This window comes from Palaemon carinicauda, chromosome 23 (assembly GCF_036898095.1).
Source record: "Palaemon carinicauda isolate YSFRI2023 chromosome 23, ASM3689809v2, whole genome shotgun sequence".
NCBI classification, from domain to species: domain Eukaryota; kingdom Metazoa; phylum Arthropoda; class Malacostraca; order Decapoda; family Palaemonidae; genus Palaemon; species Palaemon carinicauda.
In genome coordinates this window covers 109,854,389-109,866,888 of record NC_090747.1, presented here as the reverse complement: position 1 = coordinate 109,866,888, position 12,500 = coordinate 109,854,389, and the positions used below count along the sequence as shown (strand labels likewise).

The following is a 12,500-nucleotide window of genomic DNA, read 5'->3' as shown; positions in this document are numbered from 1 at the left end:
ACAAAGTATGATGAAGGGATGCTTAAAATACTTATGTTTGTTAAAAAAAACTATATGTTATGTCTAGAATAGAAAGATTTTGTTCATTCAAGTGCCTAGTGGCAGCAAAAGCTGCCATCAAATAAATCATACTTAGGAAAGGAATTTTTTTATGGTGATGATTTTATGTTGATAGTAGACCAAAATAAAGTATTTTCTGTAAATATGGTGTTTTTAAAACCAATAGATAATTCTCGTCCTTAATGGGTTAACAGACAAAGCCTTCCAAGGATTTAATAGCTCAGTTTGTTTTTGGATACCGTTTTGGAGCAACCTGTGCTCACGAACAAATTGGCAATTTTTAGTTGAAGTATCGCCATTCCCTTTAAATATTTAAGAATTGCCCACACAGAACTGTAAAATATCATCTAAGTCATCAATCACCTCAGACAAGATTATGAAAGAGCAAATCTGATAAGTGCTTGGACGAGGATTAAAACTGGTAGGCGAGAATGATCATGAATGGGAGGTAAATCAGTTGTTGTTTGCGGATGATACTGTACTGGTAGCAGACACAGAAGAGAAGCTTGACCGACTAGTGACAGAATTTGGAAGGGTGTGTGAGAGAAAAGTTGAGAGTTATATGGGTAAGAGTAAGGTTATGAGATGTACGAGAAGGGAAGGTGGTGCAAGGTTGAATGTCATGTTGAATGGAGAGTTAATTGAGGAGGTGGATCAGTTTAAGTACTTGGGGTCTGTTGTTGCAGCAAATGGTGGAGTGGAAGCAGATGTACGTCAGAGAGTCAATGAAGGTTGCAAAGTGTTGGGGGCAGTTAAGGGAGTAGTAAAAAATAGAGGGTTGGGCATGAATGTAAAGAGAGTTCTATATGAGAAAGTGATTGTACCAACTGTGATGTATGGATCGGAGTTGTGGGGAATGAAAGTGATGGAGAGACAGAAATTGAATGTGTTTGAGATGAACTGTCTGAGGAGTATGGCTGGTGTATCTCGAGTAGATAGGGTTAGGAACGAAGTGGTGAGGGTGAGAACGGGTGTAAGAAATGAGTTAGCGGCTAGAGTGGATATGAATGTGTTGAGGTGGTTTGGCCATGTTGAGAGAATGGAAAATGGCTGTCTGCTAAAGAAGGTGATGAATGCAAGAGTTGATGGGAGAAGTACAAGAGGAAGGCCAAGGTTTGGGTGGATGGATGGAGTGAAGAAAGCTCTGGGTGATAGGAGGATAGATGTGAGAGAGGCAAGAGAGCGTGCTAGAAATAGGAATGAATGGAGAGCGATTGTGACGCAGTTCCGGTAGGCCCTGCTGCTTCCTCCGGTGCCTTAGATGACCGCGGAGGTAGCAGCAGTAGGGGACTCAGCAGTATGAAGCTTCATCTGTGGTGGAAATGTGGGAGGTTGGGCTGTGGCACCCTAGCAGTACCAGCTGAACTCGGCCGAGTCCCTGGTTAGGCTGGAGGAACGTAGAGAGTAGAGGTCCCCTTTTTTGTTTTATTTCTTGTTGATGTCGGCTACCCCCCAAAATTGGGGGGAAGTGCCTTTGGTATATGTATGTAAATCTGATGGTATCTACCAGACTTTTGGTCTGCCACAAATTACAAAAATGATAGGACCTATTCTTCCCACTCCCTGGAATGTGACATAAAACAAGGTACACCATGTAGTTCAATTTTTCTCTTGACTGAAGGTAAGGCAAGGAGAGTGGGTTTTTAGGGTGATATCTTCCAAGGCTTTATGCATAGTTTTATAGAGGGCTTTCTTTAAAAACAAACTTGTCACATCCCAGGAGGCTGGTTTGAGTTCTCTGGGAGGACAAGTCTGCTCTAAAACTCATATTGAGAGCCAAGAGTTCCCATTTAGAGAAGAGATCAAGCCCTTTGTTTGAAAACCTAGCTCAAGGCCGAACGGCAACCTACCGCAGTGACAAGGGATATCTCGATCCTCAAGAACACAAAAAATGCCAGCAATCAGGGGTGTAAGTGTGTTGAGGGGAACAATATACCCCTATATGATACCTGGTAGACTGCATGAAGACAAATTCAGCAAGTAAATCTCCACTCCATCCTTAAGAGAACGGCAGAAAGAATGCAGGTAACAAGGCAGTCATTCTGCCTGCATTCCTGATTTACATCTATATGGTACCACAAACAAGCAGCATACCATCCCATACGGGATCTAGGTTTGCTACGCCACTACTATAGCAGCCACCAAAAGACCACACACCAAGGGACTTAAGGTACTCCTGTAGAACAAGTCTGCCCTGAAGGTGATCTGGCACATCCACACCTGACTGCAAGAGACCTTTAAGTCTAGGGTTGCAAATGCTGGTCCTCACAGATCCAAAAGCCTCTCTTCTCCATGCCCCTATACAAGTAAAGGGCTGAAGGTGGTCTTACATCGGGACCAGAGTCACTGAGCTATGGCACTTAATTACGGCTCTGGTCCCGAGCATTGGAACTAGGGGAAAGTTGACCTTCCCACCTTGCTACAAAGATGGACAGGGACCAGAGATGTGGCAAGAGGGCATGGTAGTGTCATTACCCGAGCACCATGCATCAGATCCAGGGCCAGAAACATTGGGCTGTAACACCAGTCTTGCTTGGATAATGGGATAACCAGGAACACAAGCAAGGGGGGGGCCAGAGGAATGACAGGGTCTCGGCTCCAGCCCTGGGGGAGCTAAACAGGCCCCCGACTCTCCTCATGGGCCCGGGAGCCACTCTGGTGCCATTCACCTTTACTTAGTGAATTGGTGTCAAAAGGAGTCCTTTCTAAAACTACAGCCAACATGCAAACATGTCAAAAGTTGAGGACTAGGAAGAGGTGTCCAAGGATGAAGACGCACAAGTATCTTACCCTTCCCAACCGTCCTCTCAGGCTGTACAGGGAGGTGTCTTAGTACCAGACCAAGGCATACTCCAAAGGGGAAATACCACAAGGGTTACCAAAGGTAACCCCAATACTGGGAAAGACTCATGGAGTCTTCTCTCGACCACACCAGACACTACTTCTCTTTACAACTGTTCAACGACCGTCCAGCTTATGCTGAAAACCTTCCCTAGCTAAAGGGCTATAGTTTTAATTTCACGTAGGAACAAATAAGTTTATATTCACTAGAAACTGTTTAAAAATGCTAACAAGTTTCATTAAAATGAAGACTAAAATTCTAGTTGTGCTAAGGTCACAATACTTGGTTTAAATCCTCAAAAAAATCATGTCCTCAAAGTCCAAATCTTAAGGATGCAACCTTATAAAATCAAAAAATTATTTGAATTACAAAAGCTAGGGAAAAACTGAGATAAAGGTTCAAAACTTCAAGTATAGAAAAAAATCTATGACTTCCTAGTATCGATATCTTATAGAATCTTAAAAATTGAAATAAAATTTAGCTCTATTACCTTGTATTAAAACAGAAAAGGTCAAAGCTTGTAATTCTATTACACTGCAGAGGGTCCACTTTGAGAGCTGGGACAATCTAGGATCCAGTGGAAGTGCTGTGATCCAAAGTCATGTCAGCAACCAGAGCTGTCAATAGGAAAAAAAAAAAAATTTACCAGAGGAAGGAAACTTGAGAAGGTATGAAAAAGTTCCCTTAAAAAATTGAAAATGTGGCACAAAGGTAAAACTCCTGACCTCAAAAAATTAACTAAAAAAGTTATTAGGACATACCGTACCACATTTATTAAAACATACTGAACACTAGAGAAAAAGGAGTTACTATCAAAATAAAAATATCAATACTGTACTCTATGATTTTCAATAAAACAAAACCCTTACTATGACTTAAAAGATTAATAAAACAAATATTTTATTCTAATTTTAAAGTTGAGACCAGGTCTTAAATAGAAAGCCTGAAGCCTTAATTAACAGTTTTACCAAAGAGGAAACTTGAGAAGGTATGAAAAAGTTCCCTTAAAATATTTAAAATGTGGCACAAAGGTAAAACTCCTGACATCAACAAATTATCTAAAGTGCATGAAAGTTATTAGGACATACCGTACCACATTTATTAAAACATACTGAACACTAGAGAAAAAGGAGTTACTATCAAAATAAAAATATCAATACTGTACTCTATGATTGTCAATAAAACAAATCCCTAACTATGACTTAAAAAGATTAAAAAAATATTTTATTCTAATTTGAAAGTTGAGACCAGGTCTTAAATTGAAAGCCTGAAGCCTTAACTAACATTAGAGAGCTAGTATTTATAATCAGTTAAGTTGTCAAACGCATTTAACTTTATAGAGCTAATGTGCAGATAGTTTTCAAACCACATCATTATAAAGGCTAGTAAACTTGAATTACCAGTAATATGCAATCATTATATTATAAAAGGTTATATGTAAAAGACAAAACAAAGTATCTGAACATCTAAGAAAAGGACTGACCTAGTGTATTAAATACTAGTTTGTTTATTCAGATAAGTACCAAGGATAAATTTATTTATCAAAAGCACTAAATTTTAACATTCCAGATCTCAATTTTACCAGAAATAAACTAGGCTTGAAAAATTTTTTGGGGAATACCTTCAACGCAAGGACTGCATGTATAAAAACTAAATTTATAAAATTCCCCTCCATTAAAAGCAAAAGTACAAACCCCTCCTGATATGAACTGTCCCAATGTATAAAGCATAAATTTTAGGAGTTAAGATAAAAATCAAAGTAGAAAAGCTTGATTAAAGGCCTGACCCTAAATTAGAAAATTCTAACTGACAAATTTGAAAGCAATTTGTATTTCCTAACTATACAATCCCAGCTCTTTACTATGAATATATCGATCAGTCTTACTGGAAAACGAGCTATAATCTTATAATGCAATGTAAACTAAACCCTTAATTAGCAAGGGGGGGGGGGGGGGGGTAAGACCAACAACCCCACTCGCACATTGTTACTGTATACTTTTGATGCTGGTAGGACTTACAACCCCACTGGCACATTGTTACTGTATACTTTTGATGCTGGCAGGACTTTTTAGGGGGTTAAGTGATGGCAGGCCAAAGTATGAGTAAAGAGCTCAGTTTGTATGGTAAAGAAAAAAGTTTCTCCCAAATGTCATTTGCTCCAGCACAAAAAAAACTACTTGCCCTTTATTATGGAGGCTCATCCTTAGATGGATGATGTCTTAAACCCAACTGGCTGGGAATTTTACTGAGGTGCAACTGAGCCCACCCATGCACGATAGGGGACCCTTGTTACTTCGCAAATTCTTACCAAGTCATGTACAAGAGTTGACAGCCTGGGCAATAGAGGTGAATGTGTGGATTGATTGATTTAAAGTTTTCAGGCATCCTGACATCTAAGGTCATTAACGCCATTATCATTTAGTTTATATCTATAAAAAATTAAATATTCAATTAAAGGAATGTCATCATAAAAGTTTAGTTTTCAAAAGACCTGCTTCTGAAATAAATCTAAAAATGCCACTTGCATAGCAGGACACGTCCAAGAATCTTGGCAAAGATGAACCTGCCACCCGCACCTCGAGCCTCAAACATATCTAATCCTTATGTTATTATAATTGCGGCATTCGGTCAACAAATGCCTCACTGTTAGCAATACTAAACAGTCGTCACAACACAGTTGGTGTTGGCCCTTCAGCAGAAACTCGTGTGTCAACCGAGTGTGACCAATACTGAGACGACAAAGAGACGTCTCCCATTTTCAGGGCATCATGTTTTATCTCAAAGGCGATATAACATTTGTTACTTCTCTCATTTTATTGCCATCTAGACTATCCCAGTGCTGTTGCCATTTATTGCAAACCAATTTCTTGATGTCAGGTAAGAAATCATTACACTGAATGAGATACCTTCTTGGCAGCAACTTGATGCAGCATTCTTTGCCTGTGAATCTGCCTTCTCATTCCCAGACACCTACATGTGCTGGAACCCAACAAAATCGAACTGTTATACCTCTCCGTCCAATAATAAAAAGACATTCTAAAATCTTTAAAACTAGAGGGTTACTAGAATTAAAAACTTCTAAAGCTTGAAGGACACTCCTTGCATCATAAAAAATTGTAAAATTACCCTCCATCTCCAATGCTATTTTCTCAATAGCGGTTAATATGCCATACAGTTCGGCTGTAAATATGGAAGCGGTTAGAGGCAGTGCACCCCTACAATCAAAACCATTACTATGTACTCCAAATCCAACGCCAGCATCAGATTTGGAGCCATCAGTTATATATAAAAGTCGATCCTCTTATGTTCAACATGCTCCATAAAAAGACACCTGGCTTCTAGGTCTGTCATATTCTTCTTAATCCCAATAAAGTATTTACAAAAAGATATCTCTGGTAATTTCCATGGAGGCATTGATGATACCTTGAATGGAAGTACCTTACTTCCTATTATATCCAGACTGTTTAAGAATTGTTTCACCCGAAAGCCATAGGGTTTTGATTTTGGGTGCAACTAAATACGTTGGGTGCCTTACAAGGCTTGCAGTCTGAAAGGCTAAAGAATTAGGGAGTCTTTGCCATCTAAACTAATACCGAATAATGGAACACACTCGTTAAAGGTCTAGAGGTAACTTTTCAGCATCAACAAGGAGACTTGGGATAGGTGAGGTTCTAAACACTTGTGGACAATCTAATACAAGCATGATGTATTGAATCTAATATCTTTGATCGGCTTGGGGTGGCTGAGGAGTATATTTCACATCCATAACTAATTTTGGAAAGAATCAAGGCCTTGTATAATTTTAAAATAGTATTGCGGTCTGACCCCCATGATGTATGGGACTATACTTTTAAAAGATTCAGAGCCTCAACACATTTAGCTTTTAACACTTTTAGGTGAGAAACCCATGTAAGTCTACAATCAAATATCAGACCTAAAAATTTAGCTTACCCTACACATAGGATACGTTGATCTTTAATGTATATATCCGGGTCTGGAGGTGCCCCCCGGATACCACAGAAATGTACAATGTACTTGAGAACTTAAATCCATTCATATCGGCCCACTGGATAATTTTGTCAACTGAGAGTTGTAGTTTTCTCTCAACCATAGCCATTCTAGCTCCAGCAAATGATATTGAGAGATCATCCACAAATAATGTTGAGAGAACATCCCGGGGAATGGCTGAGGATATCCCCATTAATTGCTAGTGCAAAAAGGGTTACACTCAGCACACTACCCTGAGGAACCTCCTTCCTGGCATTTACTCAGAGTTTCCCCAACTCTCACTTGAAAAACTATGTGAAAGAAATACCTGAAAAAATAGCGGAAGCTCTCCTCTCAATCCCAATTCATGAATTATTCAAAGTATATGCCTTTTCAAGGTCAAAAAAGACTGTCACATGGTGCTGTTTGGAAGCAAATGCTTCACAAATAGAGGACTCAAGTCGTATCAACACATCAGTCGAGTGCATTTTTCTGAATCCACATTGAATCGGTGATAAAATACCCTTCTTTTCAAGGTATCACATCAGCCTTGCATTGACCATCTTCTCCATGATTTTACATAAACAAGATGTCAAATGCAATATGTCGGTAGTTTGCTGCTAAAAACTTGTCCTTACCGGGTTTTAAAAAGGCTAAAATAATGGCTAGTTCCCAAATGCTTGGATAACTATGATCATGCCATATGCTATTAATAATGCTTAAAATAAATAACTTTGTATCAAAATGTACATGTTTAATCATTGCATATGGAATTCCATCGGGTCCCGGGGCTGTATCGTTACAAGTGGAAAGTGCCGAATCATTTTCTCTTTCAGTAAAAGGAGAATTATATGACACTTCCCTTCCTGTTGCAAAATTTAAAGTTTTCTTTTCTTCAATGCTCCTGCTCCTGTATTGGTGACCAGGAACTGCTACACACTTGCAAGATACATTTGAAAAATGATCGGCCAGGGCATTGCTCAAATCATTCACTTGTGTCACATACTGACCGTCCACTTTCAACACTGGTGGTGGGTTTGGGGTAAATTTGCCGGCAACCTTCTTTATTTTTCTCCATACAGAAGATGGAGGTGTTCTACTGTTAATGGAGGAGACAAAAGACACCCATGACTGGCGCCTAGCTTCTTTCATGGCACAACGGAACTGTGCTCTACAATTCTTGTAAATAATTACATTCTCATCAGTTCAGTGTCTACGTAATAGTGTTAAGAGATCTTGTGGCTCTGTGCAGGGCAGTTCTGAAGACCACCAAGGGCCTGGTAGTCGTTTGAATAACCCTGTTGTTTTGGGAATTGAATTGACTCCTGCTGTATGGAGAGTTCCATTCAGTAAATCTATGGCATCATCAATGGTGTTTATAATGATTGGTGCATGATCACTAGTATACCAATCATCTAATGTCCCCCAATCAAAATCAAGATGGCAGAGCTGGCAATTAAAGGTCAATGCATGACAAAGTACCTGTCTGAACATGAATTGCGTGGGCTCTCCTATATTAAGGAGTCCGACATACTCATTTTCCACAATTGATGAGATAATATTGCCCCTTGTTTGCCAAAACATCACCCCATAGAGGATGTCTACCATTCTTATCTCCCAGTAAGAGAAAAGGTTGAGGGAGTTGTTAAACGACCTCTACTAAATCATCATATAAAAGGGATTTTGACGAAGGAAAAATCTATTTCTGGGGAGAGACCTGCGACGCCCGGTGAAAAAGTCCTTCTTTCTACGTTTTCTGATATAAATCTTCCAAACATACCAGAGAAAAATAAAAGCATGGAATGCAGAGGTTACTACCCTCGCGCGAGCACCTCGTGAGTGTCGTGTATACATCAGGGGCGTGTGAAAACCACTATTCACAGGCTGTCTTCCTATTAGATAACTCCTTCATCAAAGGGAAGGGCCGTAACAAAGACCCCAGAAACCACACTTGTACCACGCCACCGTCACCCACACGAACGCCTTCTAGGTCATCCTTCTGTTTTGGACTTATCATTTGGAGGTAAGTACAGAGAGCATACTGTATTGTATATTTTCTCCCTATATCAATTTGTACAACCACTGCCTGTAGGGGTGTACAAATAGATAAGGGTTTATGGGGAACATCTTGACGAACATTTAAGAGACTTCTGCCATGGCTCCCTGCTTGTTGATTATATGGTGTTCTATAGTTAACATATTCTCGATACTCTCGAGGACTCGAGAGTTAGCATCAAGCTTACTTTCCTGTCGATATACAATTATGGGGGAATTTTCATGAATTAGGAGCTTAAGTTCTTCATATTTGGCCCTTAAACCCTGACAATTCCATTGCAAAATGGAAGAAAGAACTATGGTTTAATTCTTGGAAGAACTTTTGGATGAAGTCTTCCCAAGAGTAATTTATGATTTAACACTACTTCCCGGTGGTTTTATTAGAGAGGGTCTTGCTAAATTATTTTTATATTGTCCTTTTGATCTAATTGTTGAGGGGGATGGTGAACCTCAACTTGAATTTAAGATACATTTAAATTGTCTGCTGGTTGATCAGAAACATCAACAGACAAAACATCATATTTGATGTCATAACTAATATTTCTTATGGAAGGGGGTTAAAGAGATGGAGGTCTCTCTCTTTTACCATTAACAGGTTGTGAGCTACTAGGTTTTTTGTACCTTCCCCACTACAGGTACACCTGATGACTTGGTTTCAGGTGGAATCTCCATTAAATCAGGCAAGGATATAGCCTGGGAGAGGTTAGTACTATCCTTTGTAATGGGGGACAAAGGTTTGATAGTGATGGGCAATGTCTTTTTGTTGATACTCAATGATAAATCTGTAGGAGATATTCTTGTCTTGTTATGCAGCACTTTATCAGTAGATGGTGAATTCCTTTTTCGAGAACTACCTACAGTGGTAGGTGGGCGAGGTGATTCTCTAATAACTTTCTCTTCCGTTTTTAATGTCTTTGCATAGGTATTAGGTTTATTTAATAATCTCTTGGCATGCCCCACACTTACATGTTCAATAATCTATTTATTGAGGGTAGCCTCTTCCAACTTATAAAACTGGCAGCTCCTATCATTAGATTTATGATTAGAGTTGCAGTTTAAGCAACTAGCCTCAAGTGTACATTCTCCATGGTAAAGATTGGAGCAAGTATTACAAAGTTTATCATTGTTGCAAACTTTGGAAGGATGCCCAAATCTATAGCAATTAAAACATTGCAGTGGCTTCTGCTTAAAAGAATGAACTAATCATTTTATTTTCTATATCTATATAGAAAGGTACATCAGCATCCTGGAAAGTAAGAATAATCATTGATGTTTCAGGTACTTTATGTATTTTCCACACTGATAGTGGACATACAGCCAATATCTCATCCATCATAAATTCATATAGATCCCTATTGAAAACCACTCCCCTTCCATAGCTAAAGTTTAGATAGGGTTTGATGTCCAATTTTATATCATTTACTGTCTTCAAATTTGACAATATAACAGACTGTGTATGACTTAGCCTTTATCAAGTAACTTTTCCTACCGAACCGAGAGATATCTCCAAGTGCGATCGTTCCTACCTTCCTCTGAAGAAATTTGCAGATCTTGAAATAATTTTCTGTACCTCCTGTAGACTGAGCAAGAAGCCACATTGGTGGTCTTGGCTTTCTTTGGGATGGCATATCTACCTTTATATCTTTATCAATCCAGTCTGCTGGTCTGTAGACATCCAGATCTTAGGTGCCCCATCACACAAAGCACCCTTAATACTCATATTACCTACTTTAATATTAACAATGTTACCGCTTGCATTAAATGCTTCCTCATGACAAATGATAACCAAGAACCCCAATTATCATCTTGAAGTTTCATTCTAATTTATTTTATTAATCCGTAGAACTCAAATATTTTATGTAGCACATCATAATTAGCTTCATTTGGGTAAACATGCAGGACTTTCAATTTTAGTGTTGCCCAAAATACCCTTTTTTTTGAATGTTCAAAGAATAGTCCTTTTTAGTTCTTAAGTCGTCAACCGAATTTTCTTAAAATGGATTGCAAGAGGTCTTCAACAGTACCGAGGGCGAGTCAGCATATCCAGGGGAGGTGGGGGTTGTTGTCACAAGAATCCATTAGAACAAAGAAAAGAGAAGAGTGATATTTTAAATAGTTTGAATTACCTGCTTGAGAACATTAAGGCATCACATGTTAAGAAGGAAATTTGCACTCTCCACTACCGGCACAAAGAGTATACTTCCCAGATGGTCCACTCCATACCCTACTCGAATGATAGCATCAAAACAGATATAGAGGCACAGGTGTAAGCTGAACCCGCCTGTTAGGACCGAGACCAAGAAACTATGAAATCATCCTCCCCATATCTGTAATGATGGGTTTCTGGCCAAAAGCCGAGAGTCCTACCCCAAGCATTGGATCCCCCTGGATTCCAAAGACCAAACACTTGAGAATACAGTAGTTCTGCCAAAAAGGTCCAAAACCATCTTTGGGAGGGCTGAGATCATCCAATACTCTCACATATAGCTTTGAGCACAAATACCTCCCAACCGTGACATCTTTCCCATTCATCAAAGCAAGCAGCAATACCGGATGTAGAAACATCCATGCCATAAAAAAAAAGGACATACATATATGTAAATATACACATACAAATGGGAAATTTTACTCATAGGGTTGGGACAGCAACATGAAAGAAAGTTTATATTAGGAAAAGATTGAAGTAATATAAAGAGGAAGAAAAAGATGAAAGAGAGAAATTTAGATTCGAACTGGAGGAGCAGTTTCCACAAGTTCGAAGCCCTCTTGCCCGTCGCCAAGTTTCAGCACGGGAATAGAATGCCGTGCTGAAGCTCGATGACTTCATCAAGGCATTTTCTCATTAAGAGGGGTGAATGTGTGGAAACTTTAGGCACTGACCTGACCAGGTAACATTATCTGTGCAGCATCCCTCTCACAACCTAGATATTGCCCCCCCCCCCCCCCCTACACCTTGCAGAGAGGACTGACAAATAACATTTCAAACTACAATAGGTAAATGGTTATTACAAGAGGGGGAGATGAAGAAAGGCCAGTTATCCTGTCAAACTGCTACTTGTCCTGAAAGGGAGCTGAGGTAGCTCTCATCACTTTGTGCTGCGACCACAGGACCTATGGAAAAATTCCTGTGGTCTGTGAATGTGATCCGATGCTTCTAGACACCCACTTGTAGAACCTGTGCCACAGAAGTTTCTCTTAAATGCTAGAGATGTCTTGACACTCCGAACATGAGCTTTGGGTCTGCAATCTCTTGAGGAAGAGACAAGACTCAGCACTTCATTAAATCAGGACTAGGTGCTCATTTCATTACCTGTCAAAGCCATGTGGAAAGTGTTCTTTGCGACTCCTTTTGACCCTACCCATGCTAACACTTGTTAGAAGCACGGGCAAGTTCCGGAAGTTCTTTAAGATACTCACGACATTTACAATTGATCAGGATCATCGGTTACATGACATACTAAATGCGAAAGGTCTCGAACCTAGGGTCTGCTACAGCCAGATTCAGTCTAGACAACGAACTCAGGAAGTCAAGCGTTACGTGGCCCCAGGGAGAGGA

General features: G+C 39.6%; 1 long non-coding RNA gene across 1 annotated transcript in view; it reads right to left on the bottom strand.

The window, feature by feature from the left end:
• The window catches only part of LOC137617364 (uncharacterized), a 39,352-nt gene that overhangs the window by 4,747 nt on the left and 22,105 nt on the right, over positions 1-12,500 (bottom strand). Inside the window, exon 2 of the long non-coding RNA XR_011039645.1 lies at positions 3,393-3,519. This is a non-coding gene — a long non-coding RNA (uncharacterized lncRNA). The remainder of the gene's footprint in view (positions 1-3,392; positions 3,520-12,500) is intronic.